The 16548-nt window shown below is 40.7% G+C and overlaps 1 protein-coding gene across 2 annotated transcripts in view; it reads left to right on the forward strand.

Moving 5' to 3' along the window:
- Positions 1-16548, forward strand: part of PIK3CB (phosphatidylinositol-4,5-bisphosphate 3-kinase catalytic subunit beta) — a 106547-nt gene that overhangs the window by 19291 nt on the left and 70708 nt on the right. Inside the window, exon 2 of one of the 2 annotated variants that reach the window (XM_082320853.1) lies at positions 1395-1576. The gene's annotated coding sequence lies outside the window, so the exon portion shown is untranslated. Of the gene's footprint in view, positions 1-1394; positions 1577-3001; positions 3087-16548 lie in introns of those variants that run through there. The other variant, XM_082320854.1, reaches the window with a different exon arrangement.

Here is a 16548-nt window from a genome sequence, read left to right on the forward strand (position 1 = left end):
GTCCTTTAGATTTACTAACTTGAATTTTTTTCAGACCAGCTGTTTCTACTTTAGGCCAAACATCCTTCACATGGCATTTCCACTTGCATTTTCTTTCTCCCTCTATCTGGGTCTGCTGCCAGAGTTCTGTGGTGTCTGCAGATACACAGACAACTTGTGCGTTAGTTCCTTTCTTCTCATCGCTGCAGTGACATGGGGCTAAAATAATGTAAACCCGGAATGCTGAAAATGACATATTTTCACGTGATCAAGAATGTGCCCTAGGTGTACAGCTGTTTCACATGCAAAGACATGACTCAGATACAGCCTTTTTAGACAAAACCCCTTTGTTATACTGAGAACACATGTAACAATAGCCTGGGGGGGAGAATAATAGAACATTTGTTGTTTTGTGAAGGGGGGTGGGAAGAGAATCTAAAGATAAGGAGATTGAAAATTAAAATTATATTTAAAGTCTGGTTTTCTTCACTGCCACGTACGGTATAAAAACGTTTCTTTAAGATGTTTCAAGACAAGTTCCTTATCCATATTGCACACACTGTCCATAACAACTCCATGTGTGACAAGAACATGAATATCATGCAAGTTCATCAACTATAATCTGAAATATGTTGATAACTACTGATTGAGATCTCTTTACTCCCACTGCTAAGTACTGATGTTGTATTTGGAGGCATTAAAACACAAAATGGAAAGGAAATTTGAAGTCAGGGATTACAACCCTACAGGAAAAACTCTCTGTGAGCAAGATTTCATTGAAGTCTATTCATAGATACAGCAGAAATTGTCTATACAAGCCAATTTTTAAGTGCTTGGGGCTTTATGCATGACAGACAATTCAAGACATCATTATTCAATTGAAAAGATGGCAGTGCAGTCAACAGATTTTGAAGTTTCTGGATTGTAGCCCTCTGCTCAGTCTAGTAAATCACTCGCATGATAGTTGACTTACACTTTACAAAGACTGCACCGGATCCTGTAGAACAACAACCTAGTGTTGCAAGATCCAGAGTAAATAGCTCTTTTCTAAAAAACATTATCTAGCCTTTCCAGGCACAAAACCATTTGTCATCAGTGAGGCCAACTAGCGAGCCAAGGTTTGAATATCTAGGCCAAGATATCTGGAATATTTAATGTCAAAACCACAAGTATTAGAATGGTTTGAAAAGTTACATATCTGGGACTTTTTGCACTACCAGATTTCATTAATACCTTATTTTTTAGAAGTTTATTTCAGTAGCAGTGTAAACTTTAAACAAAAGAGACAATGTGCTGAACTAAACTTCATTATATAGGACACCATCCATAGAGATGATACTGTCTTTGTATGATCTGTACGCTTGTCTGATAAACCAGTTACTTTCATTTGAAATACATATTTTTTTTTTTTCCAGGAAGAAGGGAAGTCAAGTGAAGTTACCACACTCCTGCGGTACGAAGAAGCAGCATGATGTTCAGAAACAGTGCCTGTAGTACTGAGCGGCCTTAAAGGAACTTGTTAAAAGCAGGAAGGGGAACTATTAATTGATACACACAACAGACGGGCTGTGAAGGCTGTGAAGGCAACTGACAGGTGGTAGGCAAGGTTTCTCATTAACTTCTGCCCTTCCACTGAGGTTTGCGTAGATGTTGCATTGCAGCTTACCGTTCGTGCAAAAATCCCATTTGCTGAAATGGGTGGAGAGATCATTGTCCTTCCCATAAATTTCCAGTCAATCCGTGTTGTGGTTGGTTTGTTTGTTTGTTTGGAAGAAACACCTAAACATCCCCGAGATGTTTTCTAATCCAAATTTAATGAATTTTTAGTGCCTTGAGAATCAGTAAGTGAAGTTGATGAGGAGGTAAATCCATCCATCTTTCTATCTTCAGAACTGGAATGACTGGAAAAATGAACAGAGAAAAATAGACACGACTAATAATACAGCATGATTATTAGCATAGGGATGTTAAAATAGGCATAATATGATCGTACTCTTTTTGAATGTGGACAAGGATATGCTCTGCCTCGCCCTATTTTCATTAAAGGCAGTAGGAATGTTACTGCTGATTTCAGTGGGTGGGGATGGGGCTAGCTGCATGCAAAAGTAAGTTGTTACATTATACCTTGCTTTTCTTTGATTGCTTCTTTTAAGCCTTAGAAAACCACCTATTTTTTTATACGTACTAGTTTCAATGCAATTATTCCTAACAGCTCAGCACCAAGACTCTTAAAATGAGGATGTATCACGGAAATCATTGGCAAAGCAATAAGCTGCTATAATGAGGTCTTCCCTGCTGATTTCCAGAAGCCACTTCGGGAAGGCTGCTCTTTGATGAACCCTTTTCAGTGCGAACATAGACGACTGCCGCCTCTTTCACTCTTCCAGAGCCCGGCTGTAGTTTTTAAGCCTGGCCGTCGGAGGCGGCGTGCGGGCGCGCACGCCGGGCGCAGCAGCAGCTCCATGGGGCGCCGGCGATGCTCGGCACTGCGAAGGAGAAGCGCGGTCGGGGAGCGCCAAACGAGCAGGGGGAAGCGAAACTACTCGTGAAGAAGCGGGGCTGGGAGAGGGCGGTAGCTGGCGGGCCCGGCCGTAGCTCACAACCGGGGTTTTCGCGAGGGGCTCCGCGGCCCGGCCCTCGCAGCGGAGCCCCGGCCCGGCCCGGCCCGGCCCGGCCCGGCCCGCGACGGGTCGGCCGTCTGGCGCACGGCGGGGCGGGCAGGCGACTCCCCGTCGCCGCCAGCCCCGCAGCACTGGCCGGAGGCGCGGCTGGTGCCCGGGGGCCCCTCGCCGCCGCCCCGCGGCCGGCTCCGGCCCTCACGGGAAAATGGGCCCGGGAGCGGCCAGAGGGGGCGGGGGCGCGCTGCGCGATTGGCCGCCGCCTGCCGTTTGATACCGAAAGCTGCGGCCGGGTTGGCGGCCCGCGCCGAGGGGGCGGGGCGGGACCCGAGGGCGAAGCTATTGCCTAGGTAACGCCCGGCTCCCCCTCCGTGCCCGCGGAGGAGGCGGCAGCGCGGCCGTTACCGGCGGCGGCGTGAGGGAGCGGGCTCCGTCGCCGCGCTGGCTGGGGGGCGGCGCAGGAGACGGCGGCGGCCGCTGCCCGGGCAGGTGGGTGTGCGCGGGCGGGGGGTCTGGGGCGGCCCGAGCTGGCCGTGCCGCGGGGTGCGTGCCGCGCTCGGAGGGGGACGGGACGGGACGGACCGGCGGGGCGCCCGCGGGCGGGCAGGTCTGCGTGGCGGTGGGGGGTGCGGCGGGGCTTGCCCTCGGCCGCCACCGCCGGCTCGTTTCGGTCCTTCCCCGCCCCGCGGCACCGAGCTCCGCAGGAAGAGGGCACTTCTCGGCTGCCGGTCGTTGCGACACGGTAGTTGCTCAACCCAGCGGGCGGCTCTGCCCTCCGCCCGGCGCGGGGGAAGGTTTCGGTAGGCTGCGGCCGCTCGTCAGCGGAGAGGGGCGCGGGACCGGCGTGAGGGGCCCGGGGCGGGCGGCGGCGGCCTCGCGCCGGTCAGCGGCCGCCTCGGCGGGGCGGGCGGGAGCCTTTGTGCGCCGCGAGCCGGCGTTGCGCAAGAGCGCGCGGCGATAACGGCCGCCGCAACAAGTGGCTCGCGCGCGTCCTGCGCCGCGGGACGGCGGGCCCTTGTGCAACCGGCCGGGGCTCGGCGCCCCGCCGCCGCCCCGCGCCGCCGGGTCTGGCGCGGCCTCCTGGCTCCCCGTGTTACGCCGCCGGTGCCGGCCCCCGCCCCCCGCCGGCCCCGGGGCCGCTGGGCAGAGCGGTGAGAGCGGCAGAGCCTGTGCGGCCCTTCCGCAGCCGCGGGGGCTCAGAGCGGCGCTTGGAAGAGGCTTGGCGGTCATCGGGCGTTCAGCGCCTTCTCCGCGGTGAGGTTTCGCCGGACAACCTCGGTCTTTGCTTTATGTCTTGTGATTGTTTTTTTTAATGTTTTTCTTAGCTGAGAACTCTGCGTGATAGCTTTGTGATTTTTAAGTGACGCTTAGATTATTCGATACTCCTGGCTGTTTTCAGCTCAGTTTCTGAGCACTGTTTTCCTTCCGAACCACAGGAATTTGTATGGAAAAGCAGTGTGTATGAAATGTATTTCCAGTTAGATGCTCATTCTCTGCGCAGCTCAGAGCGGGTAGTGCACAGAATGATCACTTTGGCAGTGTGCTGTCATCATATAGTTTCTTAACAGACAGCTAAACTCTTCCACAGATGAGGACCTGTTTCTGTGTAAGGGGGAATAAATCTTCATTAGTCCCAAAGAGTTCCTGAAAGAGAAACGGAAACCTTTCATGCCAGAATCGCTGGTTTGTCTAGCTCCAACGCATGTGTGCTTACAGACTGATGCTGGATACCTTCCAAACTCAAGAAAGCTTAGGGTTTTTTTTTGCCAGAACTTTATGCATTTACAGACTTTTCTTGTCACCAGATATGTTGATGAGTTTTGGTCATTTGGAATTGACAACTGTAGCCAAAGTAAATGTTATGTACTCTCTAAGTCAACACTGCTGTTATGCTGTTGATACTGAACTTTATTCAGGCTTAGGGAGTTCTTGAAGCTGGGTATGACTAGAAATCCCTGTAACACATTATTTATGATTTTGAGACTGTAGTTTAGGGTTCAAAGTTACGTGAATACATGAAGGATGCCTTAGAAATTTGATCGGCCTGTGGTTTGCAGTACTAGCTAGAGACTACCGCAACTGTAGGTCTTCAAAGATTAATTAAAAGGTGAAATAAAACTTTATAATACACTTGTTTTTAAGAAGATTGCATATAAAGAAATATTGAATATCCATACGCTTGTCAAAGCGTTGCGAAGTCGGGTGGAATGCATTAAGGTGGCTGGGGAATCAATCACCAGGTCACTTGGAAACTTCGCTCTAGAAGCTTCCAGTTCACACTGATGATGGTTTTCCAGGCTTCGGAAGTTTCATGCCAGCAAGCAGTGCTTTTCAGAAGAGTGAGAGAAAGGAAAGGATTATTGAACAAAAATTCTTGGGTAACTGGTTTTTTTGGCCTTTTTAAAAAAATTATCAGGGATATTGGCAATATCGAGAATGTTTTGTTGCGGATTGACTTGGAAATGTGTTTGGGTGGGGCTTCAGCCTGTAATTAAACGTGTTTTAAGAATTTTTTTTAAAAGGAACTTCCTCCATGCATGGTCTTAAAATATTTTTGTTAATATGTATTTAAATATCTGTTTTTCTTGAATAAAAATCACTTCCGTTAAGTCAGGTTTCACTTCCTTGGAATATCTGATGTCATAAATTTGCTAGTTCTCCAATTGTCTATAGACTTTTGGCAGAACTCCAATTTCTAGTGTAGGAAAGCGTTCTTTAAAAAAAAAAAAAAAATCCTATCTTTGATTCTTGTGATGTAGTAAAGAGAGAATGTATCCTGCCTCTTCTCGCTGATTTCACTGCTCCACTCCCTTTCTTGGAAGTTGAACATAGATTCAATAGGCTTGTGAAATGTTGCACACTTTAAGTTTGCATATGTCTGTAATATGCTCCATTTCACAAATCTGGGATTTAAAAGAAAACCCAGTAAAAATACAAGCCGTCAGAATGCTATATATATGGGGATGGTGGAGGAAAAATACTGTTATTATTTAGAAGTTGGGTGGAAATGCATGCTGGTGTTTTGGCTGTTTAGCTAGAAGGCTGGTATTGTGTTTTCAGTGACCAGAGGCAAAGAGTTCAAGTAGCTTAAGTGCTTTTTCATAGATCTAGAGATACATATGGAAGCTTTGCCCTTGATTCTCTAAAAGTTGCCACCAGTTAACTTATCTGAAAATAAATACTGGGTTGTTGGGCTGTGGAATGTGGCATTGTATTTTATTCAAAGTCCATGGGGCTGCTGTGGTTTGAGGTGGACTTTCCGACTTGCCACACTTGGTAGCAGCAGACCGTTAAGTTATGAAGTTAACCCTGTTTCACAACGGGCAGTTTCTGTGAAAGCAGTCCAGGAGAGAGAAATCTGAAATAAACATCGTTTACACAGTTACATAGGAAAGCTTCCTTGTTGTTTGTTTGGTTTTTTGTTGTTATTGTGGGGTTTTTTGTTTGATGGGGGTTTTTTTGTTTGTTTGTTTTTTAGTAAATGTGTGTTTGTACTTAAACTGATACACTTGGAGTATTGAGGTGGTGTTAACGTACTACATCTCTAATCTCAGTTCTTGCATCAGAATAGGAGGACTTCGAATCGCTGAGGGCTGAAAAAAAATCAGTATTAGTGTCTGAATGCATTAAACAATTTGTTTTGTGGCAGTGCTGTTAGTCCTCACAGTCACTCACCAAATGAAAGTTTCAGGGTGTTTTGATAATTAAATCAGATCTGGTGGTAAAAATCATCTTGCATTAAAAATTTAACAGTTTTTTAAAATCAATTTTCAGAAATCGGAGTAGTAACTTGTAAGCAGGCGTTTTTGCTTTGGGTTGGTAAGGTATATACTTATGGTCCAGAATTAACAGCAGGTAACAAAGTGGTGATTCTGTCAACTACCACAAATCGGAGATTCTGCAAGGTTAAGGTTCCATGTATTTGAATAATGCCTGAAGTACCGGTTAGTTTAGGTGCAACATTGACCAATCTATTTTACAATCTGTCAAATTTACATGGGTAAATCTTTATATCTCAATCTTTGGTGGAAATAAATTCAGGAATGCAGTTCCATTTACATATATTAGAGTTGCAGAGGCCCTCATGTGCAAATGTTTGTGGATATGTAGCTACCAAAATAATTGAATTTACATACTGGCTTCAGAAGATTAAAGAAACAAATAGTGATGCTGATGTGTCAAAAAAGCTTCCTTTGAGAACTAGGATTGGAGCAATTACACTGTCTCTCACTGATAATTTGGGGGAGAGGGGGTGAGCACATTGTTCAGTTGTTTTGGTTTTGGCAGCTTTAGGTAGCCAAAGTTTAACAGGTAGCATGCTACAGAATACGGCCTTTTGTAAATTTGGTTGTATGCAAATAGAGGACGCAGACTGTTGGCCCTGATGGAAAAATGCCCCAAATCTTTCTCAGTTGCATTAAAAAGAGAAGGGGGGAGGGGGGGAAAGGGGAAGGGGACAGCTGTGAGAACTTTGATTATTCAGTTTCTAATCTTAGAAGCTCTTGGCTTAAAATTGTGAATTAATTGAACTGAGGAGTAATTTTCTGTCTTTGGAGCTAAATCTACATATATAGAAATATATTTTTCTGTTTACTTTAGAAATAGCGTAAGAGTTATGAGTACTGTAAGTTTTCTTTTGATGCAAAATATACTTGATGTAAATTTGCTACTCATAGCTTGCTTTTGTTTCTTTCAAAATCGTCAAACTTGCATATTTTTAATAAATATTGTGCCTGTATGTAATAGTATCTTTCTTCTTTGCATGAGTTTACTTGTAAGAGGGGAGGAGGTGACAACCCTGTGATTTCTAATTTCTTTTTTTGAGACCCAAGTAATCAGTGTATTCTCATTATGATCTTTTCAAGATCGCTTTTGGGGACTACCAAAGGTTTAGACTGAAGAGTCTAAACTTTTCATAATGTTTTTCTGAGGCTTATGTTCCCAGATTTCTTGTATCCAGAGCAAAAAGCAGAGGCTTTTCTTCATGTGTTAATGTGGAACTGATGAACATTTTTAAGTGATGTGGAGTCCATTAGGAGCTTGCACTGTTTGCTCTTGCTTTGGGTCATTCCTGTCCTCCCCTTGCCCCCAGGCACCATATATCCACTGGATTAAAAAAAAACTGTGAGAGAATTCAAAGATGAGTTAGATGATGTAATTTTTGAGTTTGTATCAGCTGGCAGCATGTGTGCAATAGCTTGTTTGGGTAGTAGAGAGAGATAAATAGTTTTGTGGAAGTCATGGGAGTGTTTGTGGTTTGTGTTGTCAGTTAATAAGAATATTAATATGTCTTTGGTTTTATGATACAGTATTGTTATGAAGCACTTGCTAATTTTCAGCGTTTCTGAAAGTCCTTTGTCTGAATGCACAGAAGGTATCTTTAACAAAGCAATGAAATATTTAAAAAATAGGCATAAGAATAGTCAGTTGTTTATGAAAGCTTTTGTGTGGAATGTGCAATAGCTGGCATTCAGTAGGATTGACCTGACATTGTAAGAGGCTCACAGTCCTGCTGTCAAGTGGTTTTGTGACAGATTTAATGTGGAAGACTTGTGCTTGTATGCAGCTACAGAGTACTAGAAGCAGTTTAAAAATCAGAGTAGGTAGATGGTTTGGATAATATTGTAAAAAGTCTCTAGAAAATGGAATAACTGGTAATATTTGTAGTGCTTGAGGTTCTTGTGGTAACTATCTATTGAGCAATGCCTTTTTTTTATCTTGTAAATAAGGTGCTTGAGAGATGGATTTTGATACTGTTGTATCACTTAATTTTCTAAGAACAAAAGGTGCTATTTTGAAATGTTTGATGTTATTTTCGGTTAACAGTTTGGTGTTCATGAGTATAGAATGTTAATAACAGAAGAATATAAAGCATATCTTATTTTAGAAATGGATTACATTTGTGTCACTACAAATAACCCCCCAAAAAGGCTGCTTTCAAGTACTGCAGTATCACGGTTTTTTGTCAGTAATGTGAGTGTTGCTGTTTAGTATTGTGTCCTCCAGAAGGCTGTAAGTCAGCTTGTGGTTTGTGTATACACATGCGGGTACAGACACACATAGGAGAACCAGGTAAACAAAGGTAAATGTTGTCAGTAGAAACTCAAAGCTAAGTACAAAGTTGATGTGGTAGAAAGAAGCACATAAAATGTTACTTAAAAATTGTATTGGGCACTGTATCCCCTTCCTGGTTGGCTTCATGCCTCAGATTCCTTCCTCTGTTTTTGAAAAGTGCTTTGGTCCTTATGCCTGTACTTTCTTCCACTTCATCCACCTTTCAGTATTCCTGCTTTTTTACTTCTTTTCCTTCTTATAGTCTGTCATTAAACTTATTACTCTTGGCTTATTCATTCTCCCCGGATTCCCTATTATTTCCCTCCCAAACCCCAAAGAAATTAAGGACCTGTGTGTTAACCATGTGTGAATTTTCACTCTATTAAGTGTCTTGTCTTTTTAGACTGCTGGTTCTTGGAGGCATAGGGTATTGTTCCTTACAGTGCCCTGTGGGGTCGTGTCCTGATGATGTGTATTAGAAATAGCCTACGCTTTACAAAGTGTAATATTCTGTAAAATGGAATCTGCAGAAGAAAGGACTCTCTGGGGACAGCTGTGGGACGGAAGGAAACCAGTGGTCATAGACAAGGTCTGGGCTAGGAAACGAGTGGACTGCAATGGTAAGGGCTCAGCTGTCTGGGACTAGAGGTACACCAGAGGGATGCAGGGGTTGGTGTGGTAGGAATCGTGATACTGGGAGGCCTGCTTTTGGATCCTGTATGTTTTAGTGCTTGCAGATGGCTGGCAATATTGTTTGTTCTCCACTGGTGTTGGGATGTTGCTGGTTTTTGTTTTTGTTTTTTCCAGATCCCTTTTGGACTTAAATGAGTGTTGCTAAGGAAGGCAAGGCCTTTGAGATTCTCCATTGTGTGTGGTGTTCTGAAAATCACGTGGGCTTGGAGTATTTGTATTTCTAGCCTTCAGTGCTGAGTGTCTTGCTTCTGTTTCAGCTGATACAGAGGAGAACCTCTGCATTTACTATCTAGTTATCTATATGCCGGGCTAAGGATGCAATTCAAGATGTCAGTGAAGGTATTTGAGGAAGACTATCTGAGTCGTAACCAGGGATCCTCTAGGCAAAGAAGAGTTAGTACTTGGTATACAGACAGCAGTAGAACAGAGATAGTGCGTATATGTGTATGCAGTCCATATGGGCATATGAAATGGCCAAATGTCAGTGAGACACAGTAGAATGTAAGTCCTGTTACTAATTTATGGAAATTTACAAGAACAAAAAAATACAATAATGAGTCCAAACCCAGTAGGAAATAAAATTTGAAATGTACCTTTACAACTACCTGAAAGGTTGTAGCGAGGTGGGGGTCGGTCTCTTTTCCCAGGTAACAAGTGATAGGATGAGAGGAAACGGCTTCAAGCTGCGCCAGGGGAGGTTTAGATTGGATATTAGGAAAAATTTCTTCACTGAAAGGGCAGTCAGGCATTGGAACAGGCTGCCCAGGGAAGTGGTTGAGTCCCCATCCCTGGCGGTATTTAAAAGATGTGTAGATGTGGCACTTAGGAGCATGGTTTAATGGTGGATTTGGCAGTGCTAGGTTTACAGTTGAACTTGATGATTTTAAGGGTCTTATCCAACCTAAATGATTCTATGATTTTTATTCTTTAAGTTTTCTTACGTCAGGTTTGAATGGAAGTTTCATGGGAGTCTTACGCGCACTATGACATTAGGATTGAGCCGTAATATCATAGAATCATAGAATCATTAAGGTTGGAAAAGACCCTTAAGATCATCGAGTCCAACCATGAAGGAGGAGAAAAATGCTTGTGTGTGTCTGCTGGAGTATTTTAAATTATTTACTCATAGTAATAACTTAAGTGTGAAGAGGTGTGTGTATGTGTGTGGAGAAGAGCTGTCTTGTTTTCCCTTTTCATGGGAGGACTGTATTTGCGAATCTGTGATAAATGCTGACTGGAAAGTGAGTAGTAGTTTCTGAACCCTCTTGAGTGAAGAAAAGTATCATTAGTCTGGCAGATTGTCAGCAGCAAATGGTACATTAATTTTTGGCACAAAACTCTTGCTAGCAAAAAAAGAGACTTCCTTTCTGTCAATAGTCAAAATGAGGAGGGACTGATTATATGTTCTCAGCAGGCTGATAACTGTTCAGCTTCTTTTTAATATCCATGTAAGACACACAATGCTTTTAACAAGTCCTTTTATATTTTATTAAAAATAAAAACTTTCTAATATACTGATAATCTGCATCCATCTACATAACTACATTTTCTTTAAATAATTTTATTATGATTACAAACTACTACAAACTGTGTATAAACTACTGCAAAATTTCAAATGCTATTTAAAGATAAAGAGATACCACTATTAAGATGTGTGTGGAATATGGTGAGTCTTCATCCTAGGTCAGTTTTAGTTCCCCAGCACTTTGGAAGTACTGTTTTACGTCTGCTACTAATGGTAACAATATAAGGAAATAATATTTTTTATTTAAAATGTTTATTTACACTTGAATTAGGTGATCTCTAGCTATGTTGAAAATTTTAGTAAGCTCAACATAATAATCTAACTTTATTTTTTACCTGAATAAGAATAAAAGCATTTTTCTATCCTGAATTGTCGCTTTAAGTGTTAGGTTACCATTTTTAACACTCAATGTGATTCTTAGAGTTCAGCTAACACAAGTACATAAAAATTGTTTATTTTTATATGGCAGTCTGTTTTGATAACTATAGTAATTTCTGCTTCCTCTGGGTGCTGTAAATAAATCCGGAGTATGAAGAGCTACAGTGATTAAGAATAGCAGAAAAGTACTGCATAAAAAGGAAAGGTTATTTAGTAGGAGTTAAATTCTTCAGTTAAAAACAAGATTTGCGAGAATGTGAAGATCTAACCTAAAAAGTTAGAAGTGATGTTAAGACCACAATCAAGTCTTTTCCTCATCATTTCTCATCTGAATTTGTAGTAGTTTCATCAAGATTTGCAGCAGGTCTGTATCTTTTGAAATTGAGTGCACATATTAGGTGCTTTCATAGTATCTGTTGCTGCAAATATGTTGGATTACAACTCCCTTTATATTCGATTTGCTATTCACCACAAAATGACAAAAGTCCTTATCTATTTCCAGTTTTTAAATAAAGAACTTATCTCTCTGTATTTTTTCCTTTACTCCATTTTGTTTAACTTGAAAACTTCAATGTTAATTTACTTGGGTGAGAGATACTGTAGCTAAAGCACTGGCTAGGGATTTGTAATAATTAAATTCTGTTTCCAAGTGTGTCACATGGCTGCCGTTTGAGCTTAGAGAAGTTTGATTATCATGGTATGTTTTCATCTGTGTGTTGGGCATGAGTAGGTTACTTTTTCTTTCTTTGGTATCTTTGCTTGGTAAACTTTTCTTGTGTTTATGTCCTTGAACATCCGTAAGGTCAACTGTCATGAACCTTAAAGTATATGAGATGCTACTTTAGGATAAATGCAAATGCTTAATTGAAGAATACTTTGTAGCAGCTGTGGTAGTAGAAATGAATAGCAAATAGGTTTTATGTGTTTTATATTAGGATGGAGAAAAGGTAAATGAATTTTTAAGTGGCTCCATTTAAAAAAAATCCATTTAAGTGGCTCCATATAATCATCCCAGCTGATGCACAGCCTCACTTTGCCTAATATCTGTGAAAATGCTGTGGTTGAAAGAAAACCTCCTTTATTGTATGTAAAAAAAAAAAAAAAAAAATTATTCCTAAAAAGTAGATAGAAGCAGACTGTAGTACAGCAGCTAAAGTATTTTTAAAGCATCATATTAAAAGATTAAAAAGTTAGTCTTTAGTGTATTGTTGTCATGGGAATAGAAATTGGAATGATTAACCCCTTTCTATTTATAGCTGTTTTCTCTGAGTTAATATTCCCATTCCAGTTAACTTCCAGGTAAATTTTATGAGAAGGCAGAGCAATTCTTGCCTTAGTCTGTCACTAGAGCTAATCATTTTAGTGTCCTCAAGTTACCTTCTTTTTAATGTGAATTTCACAAATCATTTTGCTGTATTTTCAGATTTACTTGTACTTTGGTAACGTGTCAACTTCTATTGCATGCAACTACAGGATTTAAAGAGGCCTTCAGCATTTAGTTTCTCTTTTCATCTTCCTATCACTACTCGCTGATTTTTAAAATACTGGTATATCACTGCTTAAGATTGATCTTCTGGGGTTCTTGGCTGATGAGAATGAGAGATGCAGGCTGTGTGCACTATACTGATAGAGTTCAAAAGAGCCAGACCTGATATATACCAATTATTATGAAAATTTTCCACCCTCTTGGTGCCAAAAGTTGCTTCTTCGTTAATTTCATTGAAGCTTGTTGGCCAGGAAAGTAGCATGCTATTTTTACTGTGCCTTTTAACTCTATTTGTGGAGTAATAAAAGGTTTCTACCTATGTAATGGCATCTTTCTCAAAAAAGAGGCAATGTGGTTGGGTAGACCCCTTATATAAGAAGGGGTCTTGAGGAACAGAAGCATTCCTGAAACTTTCAGCTCAAGCTTCTACATTTTGCTGATTAACGGACCCAGTTAACCTGAAGAAAGATTTCTTGGGGTGCAGTGGCAAATGAAATGGTGTAAGTGTTGTTTAATTTTCTGTTGTTCTGTGGTGTACTTTTTTTTTTTTCCTGTGATTTAGTTGTGAAAAGTAAAATAGGATTATAGAGGGGCTTTGTTGTCTTCCTGACTTATCATGGGAGAGGATTTGAAAGGAATTAAGGCAAATATTTTGAGTCTTTCCTCAAAACTTGCACTCCTTGGTAAATTATTCTTTTGCTGTCAAGTGTGGTGGTAAGAAATATTTATCATGGTCAAACCATATTGTTTGTGTGAAAACTGAAAAGCCTTTGCTTTCATTTGCAAGAGTTGCTTTTTTGATTTCTGATTTTATGGCATATTTTAAGAATTGCTTTCTTAACTACAAATGCTGCTGCTCCAGCGCTCTTCTATGCGCCCAGGTTTGTATACCTTGTATACTAATACTACTGTTGTTTGGAGGTGAAGCAACATGCTCTGGAACAGAAAGTTGTTCTGACGTAGTGAAGTAGTTGTCAAAACAAAATCTCTCTAGTGGTTTGCTTTGGAAGGAGGAGCTCATTCTCATTTATCAGAGAAAGAGAGAGCTTTTAGGTACCTATTGCTAGAAACTAAATATTGATTTCGTAATTCAGTGGTAGCAGGAGGATAAATACATTCTCCAGAATGCATCTGCTGCCTCCTCTCCTCAGTCCTTCCACACCTTGCCTGTGAAAATGTCAGAGAACGTCTCATTTTCAGTCCAGCCTTTATCAGGTTCCTCTTCAGTCTTGTGGTTTGAGAGATGTTACACAGAAAATTGAGAGGGTTGTATTTTATTCATTCCATTTTGCTGTTCATGGTTCATCTCGGTGTCGGAATTGCTTTGCAATTTGATCATATTGAGTATAGAATTATTCTTAATCTGGTTAGAGCAGTTCTATTCACCATAGTATCTATGATACTAAGGGTAAGAAGTCGTTCACCTGTGTTAGAGATCTCCCAAGCAGATTGCTCTCTTATGGAGGAAGCTTATTCCCCAAGTATTTCTGTGCTCTGCCAGTGCTGCTATCACACAGGGTCATAGCTGTTGCTACTCTGTGTGTGAAATTCCCTGAGGGGAATACACATGGCAATGCACTGAAAGGGGTACTTAGAGCAAGTTACAGCTCTAGTACTACTATAGCTCTGTTCCTTCTCAGAATATAGAAGTAAATTTCTCACTGCAGTGTTCCCTGATGCCACGAAAAGCTTTTACTTCTGTCAGAAATAAGCCGGTAGAAAAGATAGTTCTTTAATCTATTGAAACCTTTTCGTTAATGAAGCAAGCTGAAAAATGCCATATAGTCTAAATTACTATGCTGAGAATTGCAGCTGATGAAAATAGAGGTTTTTGGTTGTTTTTTTTTTTTTCTGTTTGTCTTTTTTTTTTTTTTTACATAATGTTCTATAATTTTAGATAATATGTCTAAAAGCAGTGTTAAACATATGAATACTATTCAAATCTGACTTTTGGATCCAAATCCAGATTTGAACTGTTGCTTTGATGAGAGGAAGGTTGTCTTTTTTTTAAACTAAGCACTCCCCTGCTTCTAGCCTGGGAGTAGTGCAAATTCAGGATTCTTAAATTATGTAATATTATGAGTTGTCATGCTGAAATTATGCTTGATATTTTTACTTTTTTTTTTTTCTGGAAAAAAACCCAAGCAAACTCAAAATACCCACCTAAAAGCCAACCAAACTTCCATGAGCAGAGCCTGGTAGCTGCGTACTGGTTGAGTTATTCTTCCTGGTTTTGATACGTAGTAACTTGCATAAACAAACCCAATTAAGTTTATTGATATGGAGGGGAATTTTGTTTTCTAAAAAAAAAAATAAAAATTGTTGGTCATGCTAGGAATTATTTATCAGCTCTAAGTCAGAATCTTTGATAACCATGCACTTTTTCTTGTTAAATAATGGATGTACCAGATGATTGAGAAGGTTATAGAACTTCTATGTAAAGAAGCATTAGGGGAGACAGTCTACCAATATATTGCATTGCAGCTTTTATTACATTGAAGAAAAAATAGTTAACAAAAGGGATAAAATGATCTTGCTATAAATATAGATATTAATGCAAAGGATTATATTAGAACCTGGGAATGTGATTGTTTAATTTTATATTAAGAAAATTTCGTCTCAAAATCACTTCCAGTTCCATTCTATATTGTAAACCGTGCACTGATTGCCATTGTACTGCCAACCTTAAATTCACACATAAGGGCTAGAAGGAATAGGGATGTTGTAAAGCTTTTGTCATTTCAGTGTTTCAGAGGAAGTATAAGAATTAAACCAAAAGCCCAAACTTGTATTCAGGCTTGCTACTAATCTTCTGTTCAGTTTTTCCTGTTTTTCCCCACCCTGTTAAATGCATATTGGGTTTACTGTTGAGCAGGTAATACGAGCAGGAGGGTGGCTGTCCTTGCTTTCTTCAAACCCTGCTCGTCTTGCTTCCACGTTCCCCTAGTGATACTCTCTCTTCCTTTCTGTTTTGTAACACAGTTGAGGTTCTTGCATGGTTTTCATACACGCACTGAGAACCTGAATTTGTACGTTCTGGCATATAACATGCAACTCCTTTGATAACACCCTGAGTTTTCAGCACCACAGTATGAGGCAATAGAAGTCTCGCTACCTGAGAGAGGGGGGAGTGGGGAGCAAGAGCAAATTAAAATGCACAGTGTTTCATTACCTAAGAGAGCTTAATAGATTTGCTTTTGAGTGTTGGGTATAGCTGAAGGTAAACTGCTTTTGTTAGATGTTTGAATTTTTCCTTCTTCATCACAAGAAATATTCTTAGTGGTTACTTGTAGTTTCAGATAGTATTTACTATATACATGATGTTAGTGATGAAATACTGCTGCTGTTTATCATGTGGTAATATTTGGAATAAAACAGCAAGTTGGACTGCAGCAGCAGGTCTTTGAAGTACACTGAGCTAGACGCTACTGTGTTCTTTCATAATCTCTTGCAATCCATGCTTTGGAGTTTGTTTTAATCATAAAGAGCAAAGCCTTTAAACTGGTATCTGGAGCAGAGTGGGAAGTAGCTTCACAAAATGGCTCCATAACAATTACTGAAAAATTGTTTAGTCTTGCTATTTAACTCTACTAATGTGTTCTCATTTATATAAAATCAAATATGCACACAACAAAAAGCAGAATTTGGGAACTAAATAGGAGTAAATTTGCATAGTTTCACCATATTAGGCATTTAACAGAATGTAAATGGGAAGTGAAACATCAGCATGTGAAAGTAGTGAAGAAAATAGACTACACAGAAGAAATCACAAGAAACAGAAATCATGAGTAGTCCTGTTAATAATGTTTCAAGTA

This window comes from Platalea leucorodia (genome assembly GCF_965183815.1).
Source record: "Platalea leucorodia genome assembly, chromosome: 8".
Classification (NCBI taxonomy): Eukaryota; Metazoa; Chordata; class Aves; order Pelecaniformes; family Threskiornithidae; genus Platalea; species Platalea leucorodia.